Source organism: Harmonia axyridis, chromosome 5 (genome assembly GCF_914767665.1).
Source record: "Harmonia axyridis chromosome 5, icHarAxyr1.1, whole genome shotgun sequence".
Taxonomy (NCBI): Eukaryota; Metazoa; Arthropoda; class Insecta; order Coleoptera; family Coccinellidae; genus Harmonia; species Harmonia axyridis.
The window spans coordinates 40,145,669-40,161,366 of record NC_059505.1 but is presented as its reverse complement, the minus strand read 5'-3'; the positions used below and the strand labels follow the sequence as shown (position 1 = coordinate 40,161,366).

At 37.5% G+C, this 15,698-nt stretch overlaps 1 protein-coding gene across 11 annotated transcripts in view; it reads right to left on the bottom strand.

The window, feature by feature from the left end:
* Positions 1 to 15,698, bottom strand: part of LOC123681272 (C-terminal-binding protein) — a 61,184-nt gene that overhangs the window by 31,549 nt on the left and 13,937 nt on the right. The window lies entirely within an intron of this gene.

The following is a 15,698-nucleotide window of genomic DNA, read 5'->3' as shown; positions in this document are numbered from 1 at the left end:
TGAAAACATATAGAAAATCTCAATAACCTTCGGTTCTCGAGCATTTTTGTGTTAGTTTTCGACCACTAAAAATAGTGGCCGCTCCACTTAAAAATTTTTTAAAAAACTTTAGAGCGAGATGAGTGATTAGTACTTATTTTCGTACCGTACCATCGAATCACTCAGATGGGTTTCAGATAAGGTAATCAAGTAAGAAACACTCGGAACGTAAAAAAAAATTATTTGCAAAAGTTTCCACTTTCTATAAATATTTCAAAATAGCAACTCATACAACATTATTTGGTTATTTTGCTCTTAATATTTAGAAACTAATGAGTAAATAAAATATAAAATACCAACCACCAGTGGTCGAGAATCAAGTACAATCAAATTGGTTCTCGACCGCGAATAAGTAAAGGGTAGAAATAAGTGTTTCAACGTTAATTCGGTGGTCGCAAACTAATATTCAGAAAGTAGATGTATAAATGAATCAGGGTATCGAAACAAAACGAAAATGATCCAACAGAAATATATCGGTTGAAATAAACAATTATTGAAGTAACATATTGGTTCTCGACCTCTTTGGTCGAGAAATAAAAGATTCAAATTTTCCAATACCAGTTCGCGACCGCCGAATATTGAACAAAAAAATTAACATTTATTTGATTCTTGATTGAAATACACTAAAAAATATATCTTATAGTTGATATGGAACAAAATATACACACATAATTCATTTAAAATAAGAAATAATTACTATTTTCTGGTCATATATCACAAAGCACTTTTCTAAGAGAGGACGAGAAAGAACCTTTTCTATGATAGGCGATTATAAACTAATTTTTAGCGCGAAAACTTTGACCTATACCACTACTATGCAAACTATATTGGAAGGGTAGAATGGTCGAGAACACGTACCGCGAAAATATTTTGCACTACATGATATATTTTTATTATTATTTTATCTCAAATCACGGAATGGTCGAGAACCAGTGCCGGTCGGCTAACCAGTGCATTTACCCAACTAAAAACACCAAACGAAAACGAACAAATCAACTGTTTGATCGAACACAGAACTGATTTGACAGTGACAATCACAACAATAAAGGTTAGGTTAGATTAAACTTACGTTAGTTAAAAATAGAGTAAAAAAAATGCTGACCACGTTGTTTTTGTTGACTAGAAACACTGAACGGGCCTGAACAAACACATTGACCATCTGAAATCGACAAAAATGCGAGAAAGGTTGAGAGATAAGGCCTCGGACATCTGCCCTTAGGTTTTCTACCCCCCTGACTAAGTTGTTTATTCTGGGAAATAACGGTAAACAGGCTTGTAGTCGGGGTTTTATGACAATGAAGCGTTCCGTTCGGGCTTTAGAAGTGGAATTTGAATACGCTGATTTACGACAGCTCACCGATAATGTTTTTCGAGTTGATTTGTCACAAGCACTTGTGACTCGCTCATTTTGGGTGGAGGCTAGATCGTCGTGGAATTTTTTTCGTTTCAATTTGGATGATAATGATATTTTTATGGAGTGAGTCGCCTCGAATGTTTGCTATCTTGAAACAAATATGGCAAAGAGGTAAATGTACAGGACAGTCGATGTTATTCCTGAATTTTCATTCGTTATTATAATCATTGAGGAATTTGTTTCCTAGAAAGCTTACGATTATCGAAAACAGACTTTTTGTAACGTTTTTAGTTCAGCTACGCATTTGATAAATAAATTCAAGTTTGAATTATTTCAAAACTACCAATTCGATAAAGATGAATTAAGTAGTAGAGTAACAGTCTAAAGCATCTTGCAAAATTTCATTGATGGCGGTGTGAAAACCAAAAAAAATTCAAGCGGATTATCGAAAAATAAATTCCTAACAACAGATAGTATCAAGTTGAAAATTATTTTGTAGACGTAAAATAATCAATCGAATATTCATGACTAACTTCAGAAGGATCGTATAATTAGAACTCCCAGTGTCGATTACAATGACATCATAATAATTTACATTTCATAATATATAACCACAGATTTGTGGTTTACAAAAGTTGAATGAATAAACGAGCTCGTAAAAACTCCTGACACCAAGTCAATCCTTTCTTGGACTACACATAGAAATGATAAAATTTGAAATATTTATAACAGTGTGTATTATCTTCTGACATTTTTTATATCATTTGTATTCAGTAGGTTATGATATTGGATCATGGAAAGATATACGCCCCAGCAACGTTTAGAAATGTAGATAAATTGTTTAATCAAAATCAGTGCTCATTTGTGAATATTGAGACGAATTTGAAAAGAATTCGTTATCGTGTATACGTCAGATCGGTCGGATGGAATTGAGGAATGAGTCATCAGCGAGCCTCGTTTGAGACCATTTCCGGTTCAAAATTCTAAAATGACAGGCATTGTGACAAAATGATAGATCGTTCCGGAGACGAGCGCTCATAAACTTGCAAATCCCTCTTAGTGAAGGGGTTTTCAAGAAGAATTTTAAATATCACACTATCCGGCAACTGTTATCGTTTCACATTCAATAAGTAAAAACTAGGCCAAATTTTCACATTTAACAAGTAAAAACTAGGCCATAATTAAAAGTAAAAGGATAACGTCATTTAACAACGCATTGAAATTGATCAAATTAACTGCACAAATGGTGAGAATTTTGCAGTCGCAGATTGCACCTTCTCGGTTGGTAAAAATGTGGTGGAAACATTTTAGTTATTGGGACAACTTAGAGATGTGAAGGATCGAAACCGTGTGTTGCGTTCAAGATCAACTGAGAAAGTTGTTATAGCCCGTGGGGCTGTCGATTCATCGTCGATCTTATGTCTTAAGGCTCTTAGGCCCAGTTTCACCAAACAGCACTTGATCCCAGATTGATTAAACTCCGCTTGTTACTAAAGCAGGCTTAACAGTGTTTTCTGTTTCACCATGCATCAACCCGTCCGAAGATGATCGCGATTAACCAAATCGCGATTAAATAGTCAAACCATTTGGCAACGTTGTGAACAAACAGTTATATAGTTTTCTGTATCGTATAAGCAGTGATGACCACCATTGGCGCTAGGTGTCAGGTGTCATTCATTCATAACTCATAACATTTCAAATCATTTGTCATCTTGTAAACAAAAAACAAAGTTAATTTTTGCCGAAAATGTCGAGTGATGTGCTTCGAAATGTCGGAAACTTGCAGAAGTTAAAAAGAAATTATCCCATTTCACAAAACCACACAGTCTGGAAAAAAAAACTATATAAGTAATTTTATTAACTTATTTATTTTTATTAACAAGTTTAACTGCTTCTTAAATAATATTTCAATCAAACATATCAATAAATTATTCTTTGCAATAAATTTCATAAAACACAAAAACAAAGTTTACGTGTATTTTGAATGGGAAATATTGAGCCTATACATATAGTCATATTTCGATGAAATTGACCCAAAAATTGGAAATTTGCGGAAAAATAATTACATAGACAAGAGTTCCAAATAATTATTAATCTCAGCTTGAAAGGTTATAATCCTCCAAAAATGGCCGATTAGTGCTAAATCGCGATTGGTCGATTAAATGGCGCTTTGGAGTGTGGTGAAACGCTACATTACATTAATCGTGATCTAAGGCCTCACTTAAGAGCTAAGTCAAGATTAAAGCATTTGGTGAAACTGGGCCTTAAAGTTCAGTTGAAATAAGAACTCAATTCGGTCGATCACCAGCAACGTCTTATTTTTTACGTTATTGAGGAAATACAGTCGCAAATGTGCGAATTGGTAATAGAAAATTTCATGAAAGGAATATGATGTTGCAACCTTAGCCGTGCAGGCCATTGGCTAATTTTGTTTTCCATCGATAATGACATACCTTCCTCTTCACAATGAAATAAAGATCTATTGATTTCCCTTAAAATATCTTCTCTTTTCTCAATATCAAAATGTAAGTTGATCTTTAAGATACCTCTACATCCAAAGAAGAATTCTGCTGGCCACGAATAAGGTAAAAGGAATGCCAATCATCTGTACCGTGACTTCATATTCAGGATAACAAGGGGGTCAAAACATCCAACATATTCTGTTTTAAAGTTCAAAGTTTGAGTTACTCAACCGCTTTGGAAAAAAAACCAAGATACTATAAGTGTAAAGGTACGTTTTCCTAGGAAAGTTGACGTCGACCGTCGACTGGGCGTATCTGTTAGAATTGCGATTGGTTAGATCGTGTAGCTCCGCCTATATAAGCCATTGCTAGAATTGCGATTGGTTAGATGAAGTCGTCCAAACGCGGCGGTCGACGGAAACTGCCCGAAGAAAACGTACCTTAAGAAACAGTTGAAGAAAAATATACGAGAAATCAAAAAGTTTAATTAATAGCTGTACTCTGTGTTAACAAACTTTGAATTACAGTTTTATATTGAAATAAATAAAAATAATAAAAACTTTCATTGGAAAACCCTCAAGTGTCGTTTAGTTACCAACGTTTATATACTTAGGTACCGATTCTAACAACTATTTCGGTTCTAGACCCGTGAGACGAAAATGATAAACGTCTCAAAACCCTGATACCTACCGTATAACCCCCTAGTTTTCCGCACACATAAACAAGCAAAACTTTCCCGCCACCGGATACTTTTCCCCAAACTTCCGACAAGACCCCGCGTCGTACATTTCCCTCATTCATACCAACCCCCACCCCTCGGGATTTTTCCGATTCTTACCTTCTCCCTCTCATTCTCTCTCTCTCTATCTCCCAATCTCTTTACACCGTTAATACACCAAAACTTCCGCTAGTAGTTGTTCTGTTTACTTTTAATATCGTTTAATAAGCGCATTCGTTTCCCCGCCATCTACACAACCACCCCTTCTGCCCACCCTCTCCCTGCGCCCCTGTTATTGTCCGTCCTAGCGTGAAGTTGGGAAAGTTTTTAAATTTACGATCGGGACTGCGCGGGAAAAATCGGAGATAATTCATGCAGGCGCACAGTCGTAACTTTTCCGGATTCTGCCGGTACACTTTTTTAATTGAATCGATGGACTCACCCCCCACCCCTCTCCCTTTTCGGTTGGGAGGGGTGAGACTGGGGTGTCGGCGCTTCAAAGAGAATGGCGGCTTTTTGCGCGATCTCTTTGTTGTCCGCACAAGGGTCCGTCCGAGGGGATGGTGAGGGTGGAAAAGTTGGCAGGAATGTCGAGGGGGTGTTTTCTTGTCGGAGTTAGTGGGTGGTTTTGTTTTTTCGTTCGTTTTGAATGACGGAGATTTGGAACAGTTTGAAGAATAGGTAATACGTCACCCTATAAGTACCGGGTTTGGCATATAGATGGCAACGCTAGTTGCGTAATACTTTTTTCTCGTTACTACCAAGCGTTAAAAGATGCGTGATCAAGTTGAGTCAGGATAGAGATATTGAAGATCACACTTTGGTCAAATTGATCGAATTGCGCTTCCAAATGCATGACCAGCCAGCTTATTTTCCAGATCTAGTCCCCAGTGATTACAGACCAAAGAAGAATGCTCCAGGAAAAGGAAATTGGCTCTAATGAAGTAGGTATTACCGAGGTTGAAGCATATTTCGAAAGCAAAGACCAATCTTTTTACAGAAGAGGTATTGAAAAGTTAGAGGAGCGTTGGTGTGTATGTATCACTCTTAACGAATAAAGTCGAGTTTCTGAGAAAAAAAGTGCTTAGGTATTTGTAAACATAACGCCATCGAAATATAGTTACCCTCGATTGAAAATGTCAGCTTACGAGCCAAATTCTCGTCATTAACAGAAGGTTTTGATTTTATGCTTTAATACAACGAAATCTGCGGCTGAGGCTCAGCAAATGCTCTCAAATACCTATTGTGAGGCCAAGTAGTTTTTTCACAATAAAACTCGAATTTCGGAAAAAAAACGGCGGAAGCAAAGTTGTAGCCTATGTAGAACTTGAATAGCTTTCAACATTGTAAACTATCATTTTAAATAAATTTGTACATATCAAAAGAGTACTCAACCCGAAAAAGACCAGGTTATCGAATGAAATGCCTTTAGAAAATGCTGTCGATTATCTCGATATATATCCAGATATCATTGTTGATAGTGATAGTGGTCAGCGATGGACAATACTTTGAATGATAAAAGTATAACCAGTTTTTTACTAGAAAACCCCGAATTTCTGGAAAAAACGGCGGAAGCAAAGTTGTACGCCTATGTACATGCTTTCACTGATTGTTTCAAACGTTTTCTATCATGAAGATTATTGGTTTGTAAGTGTTTAGTCATCAGCAAAGTTTCCCCCAACATGTCGTCAATGACGTCATCGATGACGTATTCAACGCCACGTTTGCAAAATGAAAATACCCACTTTAACAAACATCACCGAATCATTTGCGAGGAATTCACAAATCCGTCAGATAGCCTTTTAATATCCGAATATCCTAAACAACAATTTGTGTTAGGGCTAATCCCCTCCCCTAATCCCTTCTATCGCGCGCCGAACGCGTCCTCGACAAAGCCCACAAATCATCCCCCAAAGTGGCAATTCCCTCCAGTAGCGCCACTTCGCCACCGCGCCGACAATAAAGGTGGCCCCACACGACGGTGCCAATCCGAAACTTTCACCGGCAATTCCGTCGGCCCGCGTTTTGCGGTCTCGCGACCCAAAACTCAATTTCCACCCCTCCGCGCGCGCCACCCCGCCCCCTCGACGACGTAAAATAACAAACTCATCTAACTTTCGCAACTTTTCCCAAAGCGGAATCAACAATTATTATCATTACGTGCGGGACGACGACGACGCACGTCGTCGAGACGCCGCGAGAGAGGGGCGGCGTTTGGGAAATTCGAAGAGTTTAAACCGGTTGCGGTATTGCTTAGTTGTGCCGTTGAGATTTTTCGTTAGATCTACCGATTTTTGATTATATGTGGCAACGTCGCGATTTCATTTATAATTCAATTTTACTGATTTTTCGGCTTTATTAGGCCAATTGGAAAGTCCCCGGTCAGATGCACAGATGGCGGTGCTAGTATTAAATCCATATGATTTTCAGTTAGTACCAACCTTCAAACGATACGTGTCAGAATTTTACAGCAGTCCGACCATTAGTTTGTGAGATATTGCTTTTTTTATTTAAAAAAAGATGGAAAAAAAAGAATTTCGTGTGCTGATAAAATATTCCTTTTGAAGGGAAAAAATACAGTTGAAGCAAAATCTTGGCTTGATGAAAGTTTCCGGGGTCTGCACCAGGAAAATCAACTATCATTGAATGGTATGCTAAGTTTAAACGTGGTGAAATGAGCACCGAAGTCGGCGAACGCAGTGGACACCCAAAAGAGGCTGTCACCGACGAAAAAATCGAAAAAGTTCATAAAATAATTTTGAATGACCCTAAAGTGAAGTTGATCGAGATATCATACATTGTGAAGATATCATCTGAACGTGTACATCATATCATTCACGAATATTTGTACATGAGAAAGCTGTGTGCAAAATGGGTGCCGCGAGAGCTCACAATCGAGCTAAAGCAACAACGTGTTAATGATTCTGAGCGGTGTTTGAAGCTGTTTAAGTGCAATAAACCTGAATTTTTGCGTCGATATGTGACAATGGATGAAACATGGCTCCATCCTTTCACTCCGGAGTCCAATCGGCAGTCAGCTGAGTGGACTGCACACGATGAACCGAATCCAAAGCGAGGAAAAACACAACAGTCAGCTGGCAAGGTTATGGCATTAGTATTCTAAGATGCGCAAGGTATAATAATCATTGATTACCTCCGAAAGGGCCAGACCATCAATAGCAAATATTATATAACTTTATCGGATCGTTCAAAGGATGAAATCGTTAAAAAACAGCCCCATTTGAAGAAAAAAAGGTGCTGTTTCATCAAGACAATGCGCCGTGCCACAACTCAATGAAAACAATGGCGAAATTGCATGAATTGGGCTTCGAATTGCTTCTGCATCCACCGTATTCGCCAGATCTGCCCCCCAGCGACTTTTTCCGGTTCTCAGACCTCAAAAGAATACTCGCTGGAAAAAAATTTAGCGCCAATGAAGAACTTATCGCCGAAACTGAGGCCTATTTTGACGCGAAAGATAAATCGTGCTACAAAAATGATATCGAAAAGTTGGAAGATCGCTATAATCGCTGTATCGCCTTCGAAGGCAACTATGTTGAATAATAAAATCGAATTTTGGCAAAAAAAGTGTTTTACTATGGTAGACCGGGACTTTTCAATTGGCCTGTTACCTAGTTGCAAAATGAATACTGAGAATGTTCTTTCCTCGCCTTTGAATAGGTAAAATTTTCAATTAACTCGTCCAAGAGAAAGGAAACCATTTAATCTCTCTATGGATGTTATTACTGTGACGTTTTGTTATTGTTTTGTACCATACTAGCTCTAAAAAATGTGTAGTTTTCTAAAATACAACAATGTAAACTACATCATTTTCTGTCCGACTTCCACAATTTATTCTCGATACGACAAATTCCCATCTCTCAATTTACAACATTCTCTTCAATCCTCCTTCTGTGATAATCCCAGATCGTTCTCTGCTTTCAGCGCCAACTCTAATTTATTCATCGGTCCGCTCCTTATATTACCGCTATCAATCAACCATAGATTTCTTCCATAGAACGTGTTTTTTTTTCTTTCTTCTGGGAACGACGATGTTGCTCCTTTCCTTTCGTAACAGTGAGAAAAGGTCAATCGGACGATGGTGGCGCGCTAGATGAAAGGCGACTTTTAAACACGGAACGCCCCAGGGTTGGTTGTAACAGTGTCTTGTCACGAAACCGTACACTTAGAGAGAGTGAAATAATGTCGGTTTAGAGATAGGATATGAGGGTTATGTAGAAATTATTCTGGATATTGAAAAAATGAAAGACTGGTATTATCACGAATTTAATTTCAATGGAATCCAATTGCGTTTTTCAACAAATGTTTATTTTCAGTCTCAACAATATATTGAGTAGCCAATGATATCGAAAAAAGAAGCCGAAGAAAATTCGTACAAGACCATTGAAGCAAAAAGAAAGTATTAGAAGAAAATACGTATACAGACCATAAGTGTCATCGATGTGAAATAAATAGTACAAAAAAATCTGTACAACACCCTAAATGTTCTCGATGTGAGATATCAGGCAAATTGAAAAGTCCCCGGTCTGATGCCCAGATGGGGGTGAATCCATATGATTTTTAGTTAGTACCAACTTTCAAACGACACGTGTCAAAATTTGACAGCAGTCCGACCATTAGTTTGTGAGATATTGCGTTGTGAGTATAGCGACTTTAGTTATTTGAAAAAAAGAATTGCGTGTGCTGATAAATTATTGCTTTTTGAGAGTAAAAAATACAGTTGAAGCAAATTTTTGGATTGATGAAGAGTTTCCGGGGTCTGCACCAGAAAAATCAACCATCATTGTTTGGCATACTAAGTTTGAACGTGGTGAAATAAGCACCGAAGACGGCGAACGCAGTGGACGCCCAAAAGAGGCTGTCACCGACGAAAAAATCAAAAAAGTTCACAAATAATTTTGAATGACCGTAAAGTGAAGTTGATCGAGATGGCAGACATTGTGAAGATATCATCTGAAGGTGTACATCTTATCATTCACGAATATTTGTACATGAGAAAGCTGTGTGCAAAATGGGTGCCGCGCGAGCTCACAATCGATCAGAAGCAACAACGTGTTAATGATTCTGAGCAGCGTTTGAAGCTGTTTGAGTGCAATAAACCTGAATTTTTGCGTCCATATGTGACAATGTATGAAACATGGCTCAATCATTTCACTCCGGAGTCCAATAGACAGTCAGATGAGTGAACTGCACACGATGAACCGAATCCAAAGCGAGGAAAAACACAACAGTTAGCTGGCAAGGTTATAGCATCAGTATTCTGGGATGCGCAAAGTATAATATTCATTGATTATCTCCAAAAGGGCCAGACCATCAACAGCGATTATATTATAGCGTTATTGGATCGTTTAAAGGATGAAATCGTTAAAAAAAACAGCCCCATTTGAAGAAAAAAAGGAGCTGTTTCATCAAGACAATGCGCCGTGTCCCAAATCAATGAAAACAATGGCGAAATTGCATGAATTGGGCTTCGAATTGCTTCTGCATCCACCGTATTCGCCAGATCTGGCCCCAGCGACTTTTTCCTGTTGTCAGACCTCAAGAGAATGCTCGCTGGAAAGAAATTTAGCGCCGATGAAGAAGTTATCGCCGAAACTGACGTCTATTTTGAAACGAAAGACAAATCGTATAACAAAAATGGGAACGAAAAGTTGGAAGATCGCTATAATCACAGTATCCCCTTCGAAGGCAACTATGTTGAATAATAAAATCGAATTTTGTCAAAAAAATTTGTTTTACTATGGTAGAACGGGGACTTTTCAATTGGCTTCTTAAGATTATCCATGTGAATTGAGTAGTAGAAGAAAATCTATACTAGATCATAAGTGTCATCGATGTGAAATGAGTAATAGAAGAAAATTTATACTAGATCATAAGTGTCATCGATGTGAAATGAACTAACAAGTATATTCACGTTTGTTTCTAAGCATACTTTTTTGTTATTAATAAATCATATCAATAGACATGAATAGAACCCATAACGAATGGATGACACCCAGATCAATAGCTTCACACTTTTACAAGTTGTACCAACCATAATCGAGTCGAATCCCCAATTGACAAACCTCAACCCTAAACCGACCCTCAACTCCACACTCTCTTTTTACCTGAAAAACCCACCGATCTACCTGCCTATTCTTCCCAGAACTCGACAACTACCAACCACCAACAGCCTTGTTCCCAAAAATTGAAACTACGTATTTTTCGTCATCAGGCCCGCTGTCTATTTTCAACCGCGTCGTTTTCCAACCTAAGCGCAGCTAGTCCCCCCCTCTCCGTCGATTTTTTTCTCGGAAAACAGTTCGCGGCGAACGGCGAGATTACATAACCTACTTCAACGCGAAGTTTGTTGACAATGTCATTAGTCGGAATAGCAGATAATAAATTCTAGACGTCTCACGGGGAATATTTCCGTTCGAAACGATGTATCTGAAGTTTTTCGGGTGCCTTCAATACGAACGTCAGGTGATATATAGGTTCTTGTTTCGAAACAAAGTTGTACGGGATTCTTGTCGTGTTTGAAAACTGAAGAAAAAGTTAAATAATGTGATAATCTTTTGAGTTTATTATTTTTTTGTATTTCGTAATGAATAAACATTATTATGAGATTTTCAAAAGACGTGGTTTTAATTTTTATGTTCTCACACGATTTCTATGATAAACGTCAAACTGACATCTGACATACAATTTAAATATGTTTTTCTATGATTATCATTGTTAATAAATTTCTATGCGAAATGCGAATGTCACATGACTTATTATTTCAAAACTAAGTTGTACGGGATTCTTTTTTCATATTCTAAAACTGAAGAAAAGTTAAATAATGTGAATATCTTGCCGAGATATTCAGAAGTCGCATTTGTCAAATTGATATCTGATTTAAATATTTTTCTATGATCTTAGTCAATCAATTTCGATCTCAGAAATTAAACATAGATAGAGGGATCATATGTCATTTTCGGTAAGCAAATTTTGTCTCCAACATGAACTACGACATTTGACATGAAGAGCGCGGTAATGAAAACATATCAGTGATACGATATTTCACTCAATTCGCGAGTTTCTCTAGAAATAACGCACTTCTTATGTCCCATAGTGAATCAACGTTTCATATCAGCACAAAATATTTTGAAATTAGTACCTAAATATATCAGAAATGCGGAAAACAAACTTCAAGCGCGCCAAACGACGTGAAACAACCGATAACACTAGGAGAGCAAAAGTTGCCAAACCTTTAATTTCAGCAGGTAGATACAGAAAATAATGAATATTCTGCTTATTATAAATTCGACAATTAGGAAACATTTCGGATTCCAAATATTCAAATTTGCATATTTTATCGGAAATCACTCAAATAAATATATTCCATTCAATATAATATACATTCATAATGATATAGCAAAATTGTGGATTTGAAAATATATCACAATCCGACAACGTAATCTAACCATGTTGGGAACGTGTAAAAATTACGTATACTCCCTCTATCTATGTTTATTACTCTATGGACCAATCTAATGCAAAATGATATGGCAGATATAAAGTCTAAGTTCTTTTTTTATCTATTTCTTGGTCGTTGGCTTCTACTTTTACCTGATTAAATTATAACTTTCCTTGTTTACCTTATCAACGTAACATATTCGATGTCTTACCATGTAATATGCAGTCGATATTGCCTAATGGAAACAAAACGTTAAAAAATTAAAGCCGTAAATCAATTTCCCCCCTTTAAGGTAATCAAAACCTTGAACCAAACAAAACACGATAATAAAAGCGGGCCAAACACGCACCCCTTCGCCCGCCCTCGATACCTTTCCCCCTCTACCTCTCGTTAGCAGCGGTAATGAGACGAAATTGCCAAGTTTTGTCCAACTTTCGACGACGTGTCGTGGGTGGGGAACTTCCTCCAACAACTATCCCTCCAAGTCATCCCCGGCCTCTCTCCACCAGCCCGGTTGACACACGGCTTTATGGCGAACGCATAAAACGGAATGTTCAATATAAAGTTGATGAAAAGCCTCGTCGAGTTCGCAGAGCGTCGGGATACTTGAGATTGTTTGCCAAGAGCCGCGCGAAGTTTGCTCGGGCACGGCCTGTCTGCGGGTGCACCCCTTTAACGGTCCCCGGGCTGGAATTGGGCCATTGGTTTTTGCGGATTTTCGTACTAATTTTGTTCTACTACAACTTTTTTCACATCGATGACACTTATGGAATCTTACAAATCATATCTTACTACTTTTTTCACATCCATGACACTTATGGTTTTGTACGAATTTTCTTCTTATACTGTTTTCACATCAATGATACTTATGGAATCTGTCGTTGATAAAATTGGTTGAATCACAATTATAAGATAACTCTGTTAGCAAAGTAAACGAACACGTGTTATAACTAGACTATATTCACAAGGTATATCGACTGACTCATGAAATATATACAGAACTAAATAAACTTACAAATGGAAAGAGACTAAAGAGAGAGTAACTGATGCCTAGCGTAGACATTAAATTTAGAACATAGAAAGAAGTTGAAACATAGAGTGGAGAGTTTTTCCTTAAGCTTTTGGTATACATTAACAACAGAATCGTACAAATCATCTCCTAGTTATTTTTTCACATCGATAACACTTATGGCATCGTACGAATTTTATTCTAAAGTTTATTTATTTCACATCGATGACACTTGTTGTTTCATACGAATTTTCTTCTAATACTTTTTCCACATCGATATGATCTATTACGTTTTTTACATTTATAACTAGTTTGGTTTTCGTATAAATAGAATAACTTTCACAAAATCGGAAAAAAACTTATAATTATGTATAATAAAATAAGAAAACCATAATTTATCAATATAACCGGACTTTAACCATCGAAAACGTGAGTTTGACAGATATTATGTCAGTTGTCGGTCATAGAAAAGGGTGAGATTAGAATTGAAATAAAAAACCAACAATAAAGCTTTTTATCATCGAGTTGAATATAAATCTCCCGAACTCCGCCCCTGAATTGAATTTTTGCCACAGTTTCGGACCTACAATACCTGACAATCTACGTTGACTCGTCTAATAACCAGCACTAAAATAACACATTATTTATAATGCATAAATATCTCGCGTCCAAAACCCGAACATTGAATAACTAGTGGTTGAGTCATTAAAGAATTTATCACCCGGTTCTTTACTCGAACGTTAATGTTGGAATTTTTTTCAATACGTAATATTATTTTGAACTACACCTGATCATTTATGTCAGATCGCTCATAAAGTGATGCGAGTTACTTATTATTGAATATTCTTCCATAAAATGTCGTTTCTGATTCACCTAAACAGTTATGACCCTAGTTGGGTTTTTAACTCGATCCTTCAATGGAAACTGACGTATTCTTTCAGCTCGAACCACTTTTCAACCACAAAACTGTGGTGAGTATTGCGTTAGCGGAGAAAACCAAACGGACCCAACAGGTTATGGGCCCAGTCCTTCGCTACCAACCACAGGTCGACTACATTTTTGTGGTTGGGAATTAGGCACGGTAGTTTTACTGTCGAAATTGATATCCCAAATTGTACGGGGGTCACGCGAAAATCGATCGAACCCGTTTTAATAGACCGAGCGCTTCCGTCGTAAATCTATATCGAAACTTTTACAACCGTCGTAAAAAAAAACTACACGTTACCGTTAAACCGAGGACGATAAGCCGGTGGATCCGTGTCGTAAATCTGGGCCCGACCTAGAAACTCGAGTACCCACCAACTAGACGAAAGCGAAAACTACTAGAGGGGCACACGAGCAACTAGGTAGTCGGTGTCGTCTTCTTAGGTTAATTGGCGCCCCCCGTTCTCCGCGTCCTCGACGATTAAATTTATCGTTAGATACGGCCGACTTTTAGGACTGGTTGTGATGCTAATGAGGTTTGAGAATGGCGTTTCTGCGAGTTTTGGGTGATAATATAATGGGACGATTTATGTGTAATTTGCGTTTTACTATCTTAGGTTTGATGTTGCACGTCACTGTTCCACGTGTAAAGATGGCATTAACTTGTGAAATTCTTTCAAATAAATTCTTCTTATTCTTTTATGTGTTCTGCCAAAATTTACAGATGCAGCAAAAAAATATCTTATCTGAACTCTAGAAAACTTTGGATGTTGTAATTGCTTCGACAGCATCGAATTGAAAGTGCAAATTTCACATATGAATGGGCATTGCCAAATCTTTCTTTGTCCCGTAGAAATTATCTTCTATTACTTATTTCACATCGATGACACTTATGGTCTTATACCAATGTTCTTCTACTTTTCTCACATCGATGACACTTACGGTTTGCTACGAATTTTCTTCTAAAACTGTTTTCACATCGATAACACTTATGGTCTCTACCAATGATTAACTACTTTTTTCGCATCGATGACACTTATGGTTCCGTACGAATTATCTTCTACGACTTTTATGACATCAAAGACACTTATGATCTTATACCAATGTTCTTCTTCTATTTTTCTCACATCGATGACACTTATGATCTCTACCAATGATTAACTACTTTTTTCTCATCGATGACACTTATGGTTCCGTTCGAATTATCTTCTACGACTTTTATGATATCAATGACACTCTTTCGTTTCGTAGGAATTATCTTCTAAGACTTTTTTCACATAGATTACATTTATGGTTTCGTTCGAATTATCTCCTACTTTTTTTTCACATCAATGACACATGACTTCGTACGAATTATCTTCTACGACTTTTCTTCACATAGATGACACTTATGGTTTCTTACTAATTATAATAATACTTTTTCCACTCGAACTATATACAGGGTGGCGCTTGATGTCTTTCTTCGAGAAACAACTCAAAAAACTTCTCCGTAACAGTTACGCTTAACGAAAAAAGATATCCGTGAAGCGAGGACCATAAATCTTCGCCCGAAATCTGCCACCCACCTTTTTTCTCCCTCTCCCGAGCCGTCGAATTTTTTTCATTAGGATGGAGCGGCGGTGGCAAAAATCGAAGAGAACGTGTAACAGGCGGAAACAAGTATAAAGTTGCAAAACGATAATTCACCGTTGGCGATTAGCGAGAGCGGGAGGGAACGAAATAGTCCATTT